The following is a 16,382-nucleotide window of genomic DNA, read 5'->3' on the forward strand; positions in this document are numbered from 1 at the left end:
CCCGAGCTGGTGTCTGTGATCTGCCAGGTGATGTTTTGGGGGGCGTGGGGACTCCCAGCAGCATGAGCAATGACAAGCAGAGTTAACAGAGTTACCAATATTAGGTGGGTTGAATGCGCTGTAGCTTGAGCTTGAGTGGGTTGTGTTGGTCCCGATTGATGGCTCATCACGTGACGAAGTCCTTCCAGATCGAGGAGGGGTCCGCTGGCCGAACGTGGGTGTGATGGACCCAGGTCGCAATGCCTTCTACTTTGAGAGCGGTGGGTGTTGTCAGCACCACGATGTAGGGTCCCTTCCAGTGCGGCTCGAGAGTCTCTCGGTGGTGCCTCTTAACGTAGACCCAGTCTCCTGGCCTGTACTGGTGAGGTGTCAGGGTTGGGCCGGCCCCGTAGATGGCACGGAGGCGCAGCCAAATGTCCTCATGCGCCTTCTGGAGCCCTCTCAAGGAAAGAAAAAGTTCTTGATCTTTAAACTCAGTAAGAAGTTCAGCTCGAAGGTTGGGAATAACAGGGGGTGGCCTGCCAAACATGATCTCGTAGGGAGTAAAACCCAGAGTGTAAGGAGTGTTTCTAACCCGGTAAAGGGCATATGGTAGGAGAGTCACCCAGTCCCCGCCAGTCTCCATGGTTAATTTGGTAAGGGTTTCTTTTAGGGTTCTATTCATTCTTTCTACTTGTCCTGAGCTCTGGGGCCTATAAGCACAATGTAATTTCCAGTTTGCCCCCACCGCCTTGGCTACTGCCTGTGTTGCCTGCGAGATAAAAGCTGGTCCATTGTCTGATCCTACCATGGCAGGAAAACCATACCTGGGTAAGATGTCTTCTAGTAGCTTCTTAGCCACTGTCTGAGCCGTTTCATGCTTGGTTGGGTATGTCTCCACCCAGCCAGAGAAGGTGTCTGTAAATACTAAAAGGTATTTATAACCATACTTTCCTGGTTTGACTTCAGTGAAGTCGGCTTCCCATTGTGCTCCCGGTCTGGTGCCTCTGAGCCTGGTTCCTTTTTTATTTGATGTGGCTCTCGCATTGGTGAGTTGGCAGGTCTTGCAGGCAGATACAACTTGCTCTATTTTGGTGTCCTGTTGGTGAATCTTGATTCTGGCATGTCGGATTAAGTCTTTTAATTTTCAGGCCCCCAGGTGAGTAGACCGATGCACATGCTCTAATATTGAGACTCCGAGCCGGTCTGGCAGCACAAGCTCCTTGTTAGGTGTATACCACCATCCCTTTATCTCCTGGGCCATGGGGAGTTTCTTGATCCACTGTAACTCCTCCTGGGAGTATTTGGGCTGGGCTGGTAAAACTGGGTCTCCCAAGTCTGGTAGTTGTTAAGCCATTTTCTAGCTCCCAGCATCAGCGCCTTGGTGAGGGCTATGAGCTCTGCTCGCTGGGCTGACGTTCCGGAGGGTAGAGCCTCCACCCATACAGTGTCCGTTTCGGTGACCACCACTGCACCTGCATACCTGTGTCCGTCTCGCACAAAGCTGCTGTCATCAGTGAACCAAGTAGCCTCGGCATCGGGGAGGGGCCAGTTGGTCAGGTCCGTCTGGAATCCATGTACTTGTTCCAGGATTCCTGCAGTCACATAGTGGAGCACCTAGGTCAGGGTCGGGCAGCAGGGTTGCAGGATTGAGGGCTGCACTGGGGTGGAACCGCACTCGTGGAGGGTTGAGTAGGAGGCTCTGGTAATGAGTCATATGTGTGTTGCTCATCCATCTATCAGGAGGCTGTTTCAGGACCCCTTCAATGGCGTGTGGGGTCGTGATCCAGATCTCCCGTCCTAGGGTCAGTTTGTCTGCGTCCTTGACTAGGAGTGCTGTCGCCGCAATAATTCTTAGGCATGGCGGCCAGCCGGCAGCCACTGGGTGTAGTTTCTTGGACAGGTAAGCCACTGGGCGGTTCCAGGGGCCTAAGTTAGAACCCCTTTTGCTATTCCCTTATGTTCGTCTACAAAGAGGTGGAAGGGCTTCGTAATGTCTGGTAGGCCCAGGGCTGGGGCACTTAGGAGGGCCTTTTTTAACTGATTAAAGGCAGTTTCTTCTTTTTCAGCCCATTTAAATGTTTTCTCCTCTTTAGTAGCTTCATATAGGGGCCTGGCAATCTCAGCAAAACCTGGAACCCAGAGGCAGCAGTAGCCGGCTGATCCTAAGAATTCCCTTGCTTCTCTTCAGGAGGTGGGAGTAGGGATCTTTAGGACAGTTTCTTTTCTGGCATCTGATAACCACCGCTGTCCGCCCTCCAGGATATATCCCAGGTAACTTACCCTCTCCCTGCATATCTGAGCCTTCTTCGTGGATGCCCGGTACCCTAGGGCCCCCAGGGTAGCCAGCAGGTCCTGGGTCCCTCGCTCACAGCCTTTGGCCATGTCGGCAGCAATCAGGATGTCATCTACGTACTGTAGGAGGGTGAGGCCAGGGTGCTCCCTTCTGTACTCACCCAGGTCCTCGTGTAGTGCCTCGTCGAAGATGGTGGGTGAATTTTTGAATCCCTGAGGTAGCCATGTCCAGGTGAGTTGCCCACTGTAGCCCTCCTCCGGATCATGCCACTCGAAGGCAAACAAGGGTTGGCTCTGGGGTGCCAGCAGCAGACTGAAGAAGGCGTCCTTTAAATCCAGTACAGTATACCAGACCCTGGAGGGCGCCAAAGAGCTCAAGAGAGTATATGGGCTGGGAACAGTTGCGTGTATGTCCGTGACCCTCTTATTTACTTCCCGGAGGTCTTGTACCAGTCGGTAGTCATTTGTGTGAGGCCTTTTGACCGGCAGTAGGGGGGTGTTCCAGGGAGACTGGCAAGGAACTAGTACCCCTAGGCTTTGTAGTCTCCGGATGTGTGGCTGGATCCCCTTCCGGGCCTCCTGAGACATGGGGTATTGTTTGATCCTTACCGGACTCTCTCCTGGCTTGAGCTCTACCAGGACCGGGGTCCTGTGAGCGGCTAGTCCTATCCCCCCCGGTCTCTGCCCAAACCGAGGGGAATTCTCGTAGCCATCTGTCTATATTATCCTCTCTTGGGAGCGCCTCCTGGTGGAGGTGGTATTCATCCAGTTTCATGGTCAGGACCTGGATGGGGTGGCCCTTGCCATCGGTGACCTGAGGCCCCCCTTGTGTGAAAGTTATCTGAGCTCCAATCTTGGTCAGTAAGTCCCATCCTAACAGCGGGTAGGGGCATTCTGGTATTACCATAAAGGAGTGGGATACCCGTCCCGTCCCCAAATCTACCGTTCTTCGGGTAGTCCATGAATACTGGCTCATACCAGTTGCCCCTTGTACCCAGGACTTCTTGCTGGCTAGTTTTCCTTGTGGGGTGTGGAGGACCGAATGTTGTGCTCCGATGTCGACAAGGAAGTCCACAGGGGTCCCCTCCACTTTAAGAGTTACCCTGGGTTCGGTGAGAGGGTCCGAACCCTGACTCCCCTAATCACTTAGTTCATCTAGCTCTAGGACTTTTACTCGATCAGTCTTGCTTCCCTTCCCGCTGGCCCTTTTTGGACAATCCCGGGCCCAATGCCCTATCTCCTTGCAGTATGCACACTGATCTTTCTGCAGCCTCTGCTTCCCCCCCTTTGTGGTTCCTTTACCTTTTCTTGCGTCGTCTGCCAGCTGCCAGAGATGGCGGTCTCGTTCCTCGGGGAAGTCAGCAGTGGTAGCTAGTAGTATTCTGTCCAGGTCTCGAGTCTGCTTACTGCTGACAGCCGCCATGGCGCGAGCCTGCTTGTCCTCAGGAGGCTCCCGGTTATTATATACCTTTTCGGCTACCACCAGTAAGTTGCAGACTTTTTTCTCCTGGTCTATCTATTTTCTGTAATTTTCTCCTAATGTCTATGGCCCATTGGTTTACAAAGGCCATGATAACAGCTGCCTTCCTTTCCGGAGCCTCTGGATCCCTGGGGGTATAGGTACGGAATGCCTTCATGCTCCGTTCTAAAAAGGCAGCCGGAGATTCATCTTTTCCCTGTTGTACATTTCCTACCTTGGCCAAATTGGTTGGCTTTCTAGCAGCCATTCGGAGACACCCCCCATTAGAGTCTGGCGGTAGACCCGGAGCCTCTCCTTACCTTGTGCCATGTTGAAATCCCACTGGGGCCGAGTTAAGGGGAAGGAGGCATCTATCTGAGCCTGGTTGGTGGTGGGATTCCCGTCTGCTCCTGGAACTAGTTTTCGGGCCCCATTGAGGATTCTTTCTCTTTCTTCAGTCATGAACAGGACCTGCAAAAGCTTCTGGCAATCGTCCCACGTGGGCTGATGGGTAAAAAGAACAGAGTCTAATAAATCAATAAGCCCTGCCGGTTTCTCGGAAAACTTAGGATTCTGAGCTTTCTAATTGTAGAGGTCACTAATGGCAAAAGGCCAATAGTGATGGGGCTGATTCCCCTCCGCGTCTGGGGGTCCAGTGGCTCACAGGGGCAGAACAGTGGAGTCGGCGGCGGAGGCGGATTGCTCCCTCTGAGCCCTTTGTCTGGTAAAGGGTCGGCTTCCCACCGGAGCGTTTCTGCCTCCCGCTCTCGGAACAGCATCTGCCTCCCCCGGACAGGGAGGATGGTGTTCTTCCGGCATCCTAGAGGGGTTATACGGGGGAGGAAAAATTAATTCTTCTTCAGTCCCCCCTTGTAGGACAGGGTAGAGGGGTGCTGAAGGCTGGGTAAGACTTTTCTTCTTCTTTGTCCCCTGCAAGGCAAGAATGGGTTTTGGCTCTGGAGGGAGTGGGGCTAGGAAAGGCTTAAGCCAAGAGGCTGGGTCTTCTACAAGGTCCCGCCAAGTGATAATGTAAAGGAGCTGATCAAGATGGCCCATCTTAGGCTGAGAGATGATACTCCTGACTCGGTGGATGGTAGGGAGGTCGAAGGTCCCCTCTGGTGGCCATCCGACATTGAAAGTTGGCCACTCGCTACAACAAAAAACCTGCCATCGACCCTTTCGGACTTCCACGCTGAGGTTGTTAGCTCTTCCCCTCACATCCTTAAAGTGATTAATCATAATACTTAGAGGAGTAGTCTGAGTCTGTCCCATAACATCCATCCAGTAAGTCCACAGAACAAAACAGAGAAACACAAAAACAAACAGGGCCCCTAAAAAGTCTTCCAACTCCATGGAAGCAAAACTGAAAGCTATCTCAGACCTTTGAGGGGGTTCCACGTCCCTCCAAAACCGATGAGGGGATTCCACGTCCCTCCAAAAGGGAGGATCGGAACGTCTTCTGAAACTCCCGGCCCGTGGTCCTCCAGTGCGTCCACTTAGACCGCGTCGGGCACTACCAGAATTTCAGAAATGAGCTCACACAGAAAAGACGGAACGAACAGACACTAACCGTGGCCAGTCAGGCTCTCCGGGTCGGGAGTCCCTCGGGGGTCTTGGGGATCCTGGACGAGCCCCCAAATGTTATGCCCAGAATTCGTGATCCCCAAAGACCGCTAGGGAGCCAAGTCCGATGTAAAAGCAAAAGAGCCTTTATTCGAGCTAGCTCGAGCTCAATCCCCTACCTGCACCTACGCAGTGGTGAGATACACCAGGGAGAGAGAGCGAGTTTCAGAAGCACAAAGGTTTTATTGGGGCCTAGGGGCAGTTGGTGAGGTAATGGCTGTGGCCTCAGCCGATTGGCTGGGGAAGGGTCGGAGTCCTGTTAGGCAGGCGAGCAGGAGGTTACTCAAGGGGAGGAGGCGTGGTCAAGGTGAAGGACACAGAACAAGATGGAGTCAGCTGGCTTAGGCCCGCCCTTTCAAAACCTTATTCCTGATTTCAGTGTAGCTCTAAGCCTGTTACTAGCTCAAATGCTTTCTGGTCCATCTGCTTTTCTGCCTCAAGGCTTTCTTTCAAATCCTAGTAGAATGCTTAGCCCTGGGCAAGCATAATCAGGAAATGTTAATGAGTTCCAGCTGGGGGATTGAGATAACCCTCACATAATGGGGATGAAAATTAAGAGGTAAATGACCCAGTTTCCTTGCTATTTGGTGGTGCAAAGCTGAGGCACCTTCTACATGGTTTTCAGAGGGTCTCCAGTAAGCTCAAGCCCAATTATCTAGTAAAGCTATCAGCTCAATATCACACTTTGCTTGGCTTTTCCACTTTCCCCTCTTTCATTCTGTCTCCCTCCCATCTGTTTCTGGAGCTTACTTCCCAAACAAATTACCAGCAACCAAGTCCTGGCCTCAGATTTTGCTTTTGGGGAACCCAACTGAAGACATTACTTAGCTATACAGGAGTTTCTTTAGAGATAATGTTTTGCCCTGGGAGTTTTGTGCTCTAGCCTCCTGGACTTCTTTGAGTATCACTGCTGTTCCCTACACTCTGCCTTGCTCATGCTGCTCCCTCTGCCTGGCACAGTCTTCCTTTCCTTTGCCTGGCTGACAGCTATTCATTCTTCAAGACTCAGCTAGGGTATCCACTCCTCTTTAGGATTTTCGTTGTTTTACTCCTGCCACCTCTAATTGAGAGTTCTCTCTGTGATTCGGTAGCACTTCAAACACTAGTTAACCTCTACCAAAGCCATTTTCTCTCCATCTCTCTCTTTTTGTTTCTGTGACTACATCCTTTTGTTCAGTAAAGAAATGTATGGAGTGTCCACTCTCTGGTGGGCTAACATCCTAGAATAAGTTGAAGTCCAGGCTGGAGGTGGTGTCTCTATGAGGTATATAAAGCCATAATCTCTTCCTTTCTCTGTGAGACCTTTGAAGAGAAGGGGCCTAGAATGGTAGTTGTTAAAAAACTAAGTGCTCAACAAAACTGGTAGGATGTGCAGGAGTGAACTTAGGATTCATTTTTCCTTCCACAAACATTTACTTTTATGAAGCACTTACCTTGTGTCAAGCACTATGCTGTGGTATGGAGTATACCTAGATGAAGTGTCAGACCCCAGGCATCAGAGAGCTCACCCCACCCTTAAGTGAGGAAGAGAGAAGTAAATAATGCATAAAGCATTGTCAGCATCAGGCCAGGGACACACAGGTGACTGTGGGAGGATAAAGCAGCTCAGAAAAGTGTAATGTTTAGCTTGGTCTTAGAAGATAGTGTCGATTCACCAGGGGGAGATGGGAAAATACATCCTAAGTATACTGAGAAATACAGCAGTAAAGTCTAGGGTTAGGGCTGGTGCAGTTGTAGAGGGGCAAGGAGCCAGAACTCTTTGGGCCTCTTCGAGTTTGGTATCGGTGGGCACAGAACTATTGATTCCTCGGTGCATTTCAGTTGAAGAAATAGGTTACCCAGCACCTCGACCAGAACCAGGCAGGCCAGGAGGAGATGTGTTGGGAAATCAGGAAATCTGTCTCAAGTCCCAAATTGAGCTTCAACCACAGTAAAGCCAGTCCTTACATGTCTGGGGTGGGCAGGAAGAACCCCTCAGTGCAGCAGAGCGCCATCCCAGCACAATGGGTCCCCAGAGGTGGCTGAGCATGCTCAGTTGCCAGGACTCGAATGTTCAGGAGCAAAATGAGAAGTGCTGGGGACTCCTAGCCCTGTGGGCACCTGGGCCCAAGAGGACTGGGGCCATGGGGGGGCGGGGCCTCAGGCGACTGCTCCCTCCCAGCCCACCTACCACCTCCCCGCCAGGCCCTCTACATTGTTCCCAGTCTTCCTGAGGAAGGTATGTCACCCCGAGGATCCTATTGCCCACTCCCCACTGCCCCGTGACTTTTGCGTGGGCTTAGATGTGGAGGGACAACAAAACATGGTGGAGCAGAGCCAGAGGGCACCTGAGGCAGATCTGTGGAGGCGGTCGTTCAGGGGGAAGCGCTGAAGCAGCTGGGCAGTCCTGGGTCTGAGGGGAGAGGGGACTTGGGCATGGCCCTACTCCTGAGGAGGCGTCCCTGTGTGTTTGTGTGGTGGGGCTGGGACCTCGGGGTCAGGGGTCAAGGGAAGTCATACAACTCTGAATGGTGGGAAGGGACCTCGGAGTCCCAGAGAAGGCGCAGGGATGTATGTGCGAGTGTGCCCACTCCTGAGTGAGCATGAGCCCAGAAAGTGCTGGGACTCCAGGGAAGATACAGGACTCCAATCCTGAGGGGCGCTTGTGATGGGGCTGATCATAGGAGTGGGCTTAGTCATGGAGCAGGGTACACAGACTTGTGGGAACATGGGAGGGCTCCCTAAAGGGACATGGTTTGATAGAGTCTCTAATTGTGAGGAGGCAGTTATCTGTGAGGCGAGTGTTACTGTAATATCAGGCAGTGCCATGGAAAGGGGGTATACACTGAATATTTGTGTTTTGGGGAAGTACAGTGCCTTAGTTTCCGCCCAGGCCACCCAGAAAGTATACAAATCCTTCTGTGGGTTCTGATAAAGACAAGAGGCTTGAGGGGGCACTCAGAGCCCCAGTCCTTCAGAACCTTGCCATCTGATGCTGGAGCCTGAGTTTGAGTATATATGGGATCAGTGATCTTGAAGGTCATTCAGAATCACAAAGGAGTTCATGTCCATCTACGTGTGGGTAGAAGATAGTCTTTAAGGTGCAGGAGACTGCTGGGAAGGAGAGACCCAGGTTCCTTTTCCTGAGGGGCCCCCAGTTGTGGGTTTGACTGGATTTGGAGAGTAGTGACCTAAGTGTCTCACAGGGTCAGGGAAAAGAGCAAGGGCTTTCACAGTCTTGTGTATATGGGAGGGAGTTTGTACCTGAAAGGGGCTGTGGACTGGAGAACTGAAGCTTCAACACAAGTGATATCTGTGTGTGTGTGTGTGTGTGTGTGTGTGTGTAGTAAAGAAGTGGCTTTAGGGATATGTGTGGTGGTGAGTGATGGAAGTGGTATACACAATCTTGTATCCGTGTCCTGATTAGGTATTTTGGTTTCAAGAGTGATCCACTTGAATTATCCAGCCCTTGGCACTGGGGAAGGAAGGGTATGGATACTAAATATGGTTATACTAAGACCATATAATGACTGGAACTGGAGCTGAATGAAGCCATTGAGAATGAATGGTTCAAGAGACTGTTATCTCTCAAGACCTGCCTGGTTTCTCTTTGTTTCATCCATCAAGTAGTTCCTCTAGTCTTTTACACTGTACACTTTCTCATAACTTGAACATGCTCCTTCCTTTATTCATTCATCTGCTCAACAAATATTTATTGAGGGCCAACTCTATGTCAGATACCAACTCAGGCACTGGAAACTCTCTGCTTGTGATTTTCTTACCCTTTTTTTTTTCTTTCTTCCCCCTTACCCCCAGTCCCCAGACTTACTGGCTTTACATATATTATACATTCTATGCATTATTTTGTTGGTTATTGCCTGTTTGCTTCCACTAGAATGTAGGCTTCATGAAGGGAAGGGTTTTTTGTGTTTCTCAATCCCATATGTTTAGAGCTATACATGGTGTATAGTAGGTTTTTATTAAATATTTGTTGAATAAATAACTAAATGATCTGATAAAGTCTAGTTGTTCAAGAAACTTTCTGTGAGGAAGTATTATGAGATGAGATATAATAAGGATTAATTAAGTGAAGAGAAGGACGAGGAGTAGTCCAGGCAGAGCGAAACCATGTGCAAAGATCCTAAGGTAGCAGGAAATATAATCTATTATGTTTAAGGAGCTGAAAAAAAGACAAATATGGCTGCATGTAGGGCAACAGGAGAGGGAAAGAAGCTGAAACATATCTTGCAGGTCTTGACTACTATGATATGTATTTTCACCAAATATCTTAAGAATAGTAGGAAGCCATTGTGGACTCTTCAGCAGGAACATGACATGATTAGAATCATAAAAAAATATAACTGGTTACAGTATGGAAAGTACACAAGATATTAGAATGGATGTAGGTATACCTGTTAAAAGGTAGCAGTGGAGATGGAGAGAAGGAATTGAGAAATATTTAAGAGATAAAATTAATAGGATTTAGTAAAAGATGGGGATAAAGGAAAAAGAGGTATCCGGGCATGCTTCTAATTTTCTAATTCGTGATCTGGTTACTTGTTGGGGCCACTATGGAGGTAAGGAGCACTGGAAGGGATCTTGGCTATGTTTGAGAGGGAAGATCATGAGTTTGGTTTGGGACATATGGTGTCGGAGGTATCATTTATCGTTGAGCCATCCAGAGAAGTGAGAGATGGACAAGGCAGTTGAATGTGTAAGACAAGTCTGAGCTAACATGAAGATAATTAGTGAAGTCAAAAGTGTGGATGAAATTGCATAGAGGGACAGTGGGGTGTGGAGATTAGAGGCTTGGGATTAAGTGTTGAATAGCTGCAATTTTTCAGTGCTTTCCAAAGAGAATGAGGAGAATGGTCTTGAACATATGGAATGCTGCCAAATGATATAAAAATGAAGACTGAAAGACTAGATTCAGCAACAGTCTTAGCATTGTTGGTTACATTGATGAGAGAAAAATTGATGAAGGTAGGAGCCAAACCATATAAATTCTGAATTACGATGAATGGGCTTAGTCCTTGTTTCTTAATTCAGATTCCCAAGGGAGAGAAACTAGTAGACATGCATCATATTTTCACCGGATCATATCATAGATTTCAAGCCAGTGTAGGATTGACTGTTTTCGGATTAGATGTCCAGCTATTGCTGACTGGAGTCACCTGGTTTAAAACATGTCCATCTAGTGAGTTTTCATCTCAGTAGCAATAGCTAACATTTCTGGAGTGTTTACTATGTTCCAGATATTGTGCTAAGAGCTTTATATATTTTAATGTATGTCAGCATCATAACTAATTTCTAAGGTATTATCACTACCGTTTGAAGCAGTTTTGGCACAGAGAAGTTAAGCAACTTGCTCAAGATCTGCAAATAAGTGTAAGATTATACATGTTTGGGGCTTATTTTAAGTTTATTTATCTTGAGATAGCACACATGTGGGGAAAGAGCAGAGAGGGAGAGAGAATCCCAAGGAGGCTCCACACCACCAGTGCATATCTCTGCGGGGCATGAACCCGAGAACCAGGGGACCATGACCTGAGCCAAAGTCAGACACTTAACCAACTGAGCCAACCAGGCACCCCTGTTTGGGGCTTATTTTAACATTATCCAGATTCATTATTTGGCTTTCTCTTTATATTGCAACATTCTATATAATGAAGCAATAATAGCCATGATGAAATTCTTGTCCTACAGGAAACGTCATTCTAAGGTAAGCATATGTTAGCAAAGTAATGTGGAAAGAACTGGAATTCAGATCTTTGTTTAAAATCTGTTCCTGTAACCTATTAGATGAGAACTATGGACTCCATTTTCTGATCTATAGTTTCCTCATCTGTAAAATGGGGGTCATATCTGCAGGATAGTTGTGAATTCTAGAAATAATATATCTGAAGTGCATGAAAAATGATATTTTCTTAGTACCCCCTGAAGATTGAATGTCAAAAAATTAAGATGTATTACCTATACATATAAAAGCCAGCTCTAAGCATACAGTGATGAATTTAAGACATTCTTTTTTACCTCCTTTTTTTTCCCATTGGTATAATGTATTTACTGTTACAAGAAAGGCAGACACCAAGTTTAGGAGCATGTGGAATTGTTATGTGAACTAAATGTCATGGAATAGGTCTGTATATGAGATGGATCTTGAGGAATTTCTTGGAGTAAGGGATAGTTAAATGCTTTTTTTTTTTTTCCAAGCATATAGATAGCTCTGTTAGAAGGTCATATTTGCAAAAGGAATTTTCTTTAAAATATTATATACTTTTTAAATTTATGTATGTATGTATTACTATTTATTTATTCTTGAGAGAAAGAGAGAAAGGAAAAAAAAAAAAAAAGAACAAACCGGGAAGGGGCAGAAAGAGAGAGAGAGGGACAGAGGATCTGAAGCAGGCTCTGTAGTAACAACAGACAGCCAGATGTGGGGCTTGAACTCACAAACCACGAGACCATGACCTGAGCTGAAGTGGGAAGCTTAACTGGCTGAGCCACCCTCGTGCCCCTAAAATATTGTACTTTAAAATGAGGACAAGAACGTTTGAATTTTTCTTCTTCTCCAACAATTTGACTATTAATAAAAATAAAACAGAAACCTTATAGCTAACTACATGTAGGAGTATTAGTCTCACCCTAGATTGCACTTGCTTCAATTTCTCAGATTCTTCTTCCTTGCCAACTGTATAAAAGAAAGCTTTGTGTGAATTACCTGGTCACATTTTGTTCCTGTATTGCCAAATGTGTTATTTTTGTGGAGGCCCATACCAACCAGAAATTTTAGAATGATGCAGTCTGTTAAGAATGGCCTGTACCTTGGGGTGCCTGGGTGATTCGGTTGGTTAAACGTCTGACTCTCGGTTCTGGCTCAGGTCATGATCTCATGGTTTCATGAGTTCGAGCCCCATGTCTCCCTCTGTCCTGGCAGCACGGAGCCTGGTTTGGATTCTCTCTCTCTCTCCCCCCTCCCCTGCTTACTCTGTGTGTGTCTCTCTTAAAAAAAGGGCCTGTACCCTGATCACTTTGTGAAATAAATGCATATATTTTAAAAAAGTAATTTTATGATACCTGAAATCATCTATAGACAGAATGTTGAAATTTTAAAAGCCTTAGAAATGAGAATAGTGTTTTCATCTTTTGTTAGTACTTGGGCAAAATACTTAAGTCTGTTGTAATTGGGAACAGTAAGATCAACTTCTCAGATGAGAGTTAGAGATAGATTTGGAAAGTGCATAATGTGTTACACCCTACCCTCAAAGAAATGGTAGTTTATTTGGTATCTGCGTGTGTGTGTGTGTGTGCATGGGTGTGTGTCTTTTCCTAAAGCTTGCTAGTAAAATTGTCTTTTAAAGAAGAGGAAATGTACATCTAGAACCCCTTATTCGGAGCTTTGGATGCAAATATATTTCAGAATTTAGATTTTTTTTTTTGATTTGGAAAAGTAATACAGCATATGTACAGTTGATTACATAATATCCCCATGGGGTATAGGAGAGTACCTTGTAATCTAACACATTAATATCACATTCACAGTAAATGAATAAGCTATAAATAGTTTCATGTCAATTTAGCTTACATTTCATTGACAAATAGTTTTGGCACCAAATTTATGAAAAAAAATGCTGTTTTTAGAGATTTATGGATTTTGGAATTGTGGAAAAGGGAATGTGGATTTACATAATTTTATCCCTTTTTAGAAGAAATATTTTCTAAAGCTTAAAATTCTTTTGTCACCTATATATTTTTCTGTAACATTAGCAAGTATACAGTTTTATTAATGATCAGAAAACACATTTGGTTTCCATGATGCTCCTGGGATTATTTCTTCTAAGCAGCTGATCATGTTGGACATGTTATAAGGTTTCATTTGGCTTCAGTTTCAGTATCATTGCTCAGTGTTAATTTTTAAAAATCTTTTTGTAAATTTTATTTTTTGTTTTTTAAAATTTACATCCACATTAGTTAGCATTAGTGCAACAATGATTTCAGGAGTAGATTCCTTAGTGCCCCTTACCTATTTAGCCCATCCTCCCTCCCACAACCCCTCCAGTAACGCTCAGTTTGTTCTCCATGAGTGCCTTCTGTTTTGTCCCCCTTCCTGTTTTTGTATTGTTTTTGTTTCCCTTCCCTTATGTTCATCTGTTTTATGTCTTAAAGTCCTCATATGAGTGAAGTCATAGGGTTTTTGTCTTTCTCTGACAAATTTCACTTAGCATAATACCCTCCATTTCCATCCACATAGTTGCAAATGGCAAGATTTCATTCTTTTTGATTGCTGAGTAATACTCCATATGTATATATATAGAGAGAGATCTATATCTATATCTATATCTATCTATATATCTATCTATGTAGAATATAGATATGAGTAGACGACTAAAGAGTAGAGACTAAAATAGCAATTAGTATATGCTTACTACCTAGTAGGCATTCAATTAACATTTGTAGACCAAATGAATAGAAACATTTTTTATCCATAAATTTTAGGTTAAATGTTACAACTTAGGCTACTGGAAGCTGAGGATGTTAACAGAAATGAAGGGGAAAATGAAGAAATTTTTACATTTCACAAACAAGATGTCCTAGTTGAATAGGGCTTAAACACAGTTACTATACTGTGGATGGAAGAAGCTCATTACAATCTCATTTGGGAAACTTCTGGGCAAGGTGGCAGAGTAGGAAGATGTTAAGCTTACCATGTCCCATTGATACAACTAGATAACATGCACATGGCTGTATATAACCCAGAAAACAACCTGAAGTCTGGCAGAACAGGCTCCCCAGGGCTATGTGTAGAGAAGAGGCCATATCAAAGAAGCTTGGAAAGACAGAAACGTGATTGGGAGGCAAATGGATCTACAGGAGGAAGGAAGGGAAGGATGCTACAGGTGCAGAAAGGAGAAAGAAACAGATTCTCCTACCATATCACAGGGGTGGAGTATCTACACGAGGAAGACGAATCCTCATAACATTTGGCTTTGAAAACCAGAGAGGCTGAATCTATGAGATCTTACAATCAATGGGGCTTAACACCTGGAACTTTAAAAATCAGTGTGCTCAGCTTTGGGACAGACAGGAGGGCTAGAGGAAACTGAATCCCTGCCCTTAAAAAAGATAGGGGAATAAACAACTCCTTACAGACATAGCATAGAAGCAGCATTTTGAAAAAAAAAATGCCTAAGGTATATAGGAGAGAGATTTGTTTAATAATCTCTGAATGTGTGCTGAAGGGGCAGGGATTCCTGGGAGACTTCTCCAGGAACAAAGGAGCTGGTGTGTGCCTTTTCCATCTTTGCCTCCCAGGTTAGACACAGGGACATCTGCAGTAACCAGCATGATCCCATTGCTCTCTACCTAACTTGTTAATGGAATGCCCTGCTTCTGAATTCTCCTGTGGTCACACCTCATCAAGCCAGGCCGTGGTTCCAGGCCTCCTCCCATAGAAAACCCATGCAAACCTTGCAAACCCCATATACACCACCACCTCCAACCTTGTCTTGGTCCCTGGTTGCTGGAGGTCCCCTCTCACAGTGGACTGTGTTAGAGTCCTTGCTGGTACAGGGTGCCCCACTGCTTTATTCTCCTGTAGACTTGCTCCCTCCAAATCGCTCTTGGCTGGAGCCCATCCAGAATGGTGCCACAAGCCTGGCAGTGTATAAAAGCCTTGACATTGACTCTTTTCTTGGGGAGAGGACACACACACCAGTCTGACTATTGTCCTGGCAGCGGGCTGGGGACAGACATTTGTTCTGAGTGCAGATCCCACCCATCAGTGAAGCTCCTCAGGGGACAACACAGGGAAAATGACCTATAGTTGGTTCTATTGCATCTCTGGCAAATGCCTGGTCTGATTCAACTCAAGCCTAAGATGGCCCCAGATTGGTTCACTAACAACACAAGGACCAAACACTGGCTACAAAAGGCAAAGAAAGCCATGCAGATGACTGGAGTGAAGGCAAATGCAGCTCAGCCACACAGCTGGGCACATGCAGTAGACCTAGGAGACCACCTTGAGCACCAGATTCTAGTGAACAGGGGATATTGCATTGCAGGGCACTGTAATGCCCTTCATAAGACCACTACTTTCAAGAACAGGAGACATGACTTAACTTTTCTAAGACATAGAAACAGACACAGAGAATTAGGCAAAATGAAGAGGCAGAGCAGTATGTCCCAAATGAAAGAATAGGACAAAATCATAGCAAGAGACCTAAACCAAATGGAGATACGTAATATGCCTGATAGAAAAATTAAACTAACGGTCATAAAGATACTGGATTTGAGAAGAGTGGAGGAGCTAAGTGAGATCCTTAACAAAGAGATAGAAAACATTAAAAAAAACAATTAGAGATGCAGAGCTCAATAACTGAAATTAAAAGTAAGACTAGATGGAGTAAATAGTAGACTAGAGAAGGTAGAAGAATGGGTCAGCAACCTGGAGGTCAAGGTATCAGAAAGCAGTCAAGTTCCACAAGAGAGAAAAATTAATAACAATGAAAATAGACTCTGGAAACTCAGTAACACCATCAAGCATAATAATACTTACATGATAGGAATCCCAAAACAAGAAGAGAGATATGAGGCAGAACATTTATTTGAAGAAACTATAACTGAAAATGTCTCAAATCTGGTAAGGAAACAGAAATTCAGGTCCAGGAGGCACAGAGAGCTACCAATAGAATCAGCCCAAGGATGTCCATGTTGAGACACATTAGTAATTAAAATGGCAAAAAGTATTGATAAAGAGAGAATTTTAAAAACACTAAGAGAAAAGTATCACATACAAGAAAATCTTATAACGCTATCACCTGAATTTTTTTTTTTTTTTTTTTTTTTTTTGGCAGAAACATTGCAGGCCCGGAGGGAGTGGCATGACATGGCAAGTACAAAAAGAAAAACCTATAGAGAAGTATACTCTATCCAGGAAGGCTACAATTCTGAATAGGGGAGATAAAGTTTCCTAGACAAACAAAATTGAAAAGAAATTCATCACCACTAAACCACTTCTACAAAAAAAGTTAAAGAGGACTCTTTGAGG

The 16,382-nt window shown here is 45.5% G+C and overlaps 1 long non-coding RNA gene across 1 annotated transcript; it reads right to left on the reverse strand.

Annotated features, from left to right (window-relative positions):
• Nucleotides 1-1,011: 1,011 nt before the first annotated feature.
• On the reverse strand, nt 1,012-11,803 carry LOC125161052 (uncharacterized). Its single transcript, XR_007150458.1, has 6 exons — nt 11,793-11,803; nt 7,439-7,446; nt 6,517-6,522; nt 3,443-3,447; nt 2,884-2,894; nt 1,012-1,574 (listed from the first exon to the last, which is right to left on the reverse strand). It is a non-coding gene; the product is annotated as an uncharacterized LOC125161052 (long non-coding RNA).
• Between the last annotated feature and the right edge of the window lie 4,579 nt (nt 11,804-16,382).

Source organism: Prionailurus viverrinus, chromosome A2, assembly GCF_022837055.1.
Source record: "Prionailurus viverrinus isolate Anna chromosome A2, UM_Priviv_1.0, whole genome shotgun sequence".
Lineage (NCBI taxonomy): Eukaryota > Metazoa > Chordata > Mammalia > Carnivora > Felidae > Prionailurus > Prionailurus viverrinus.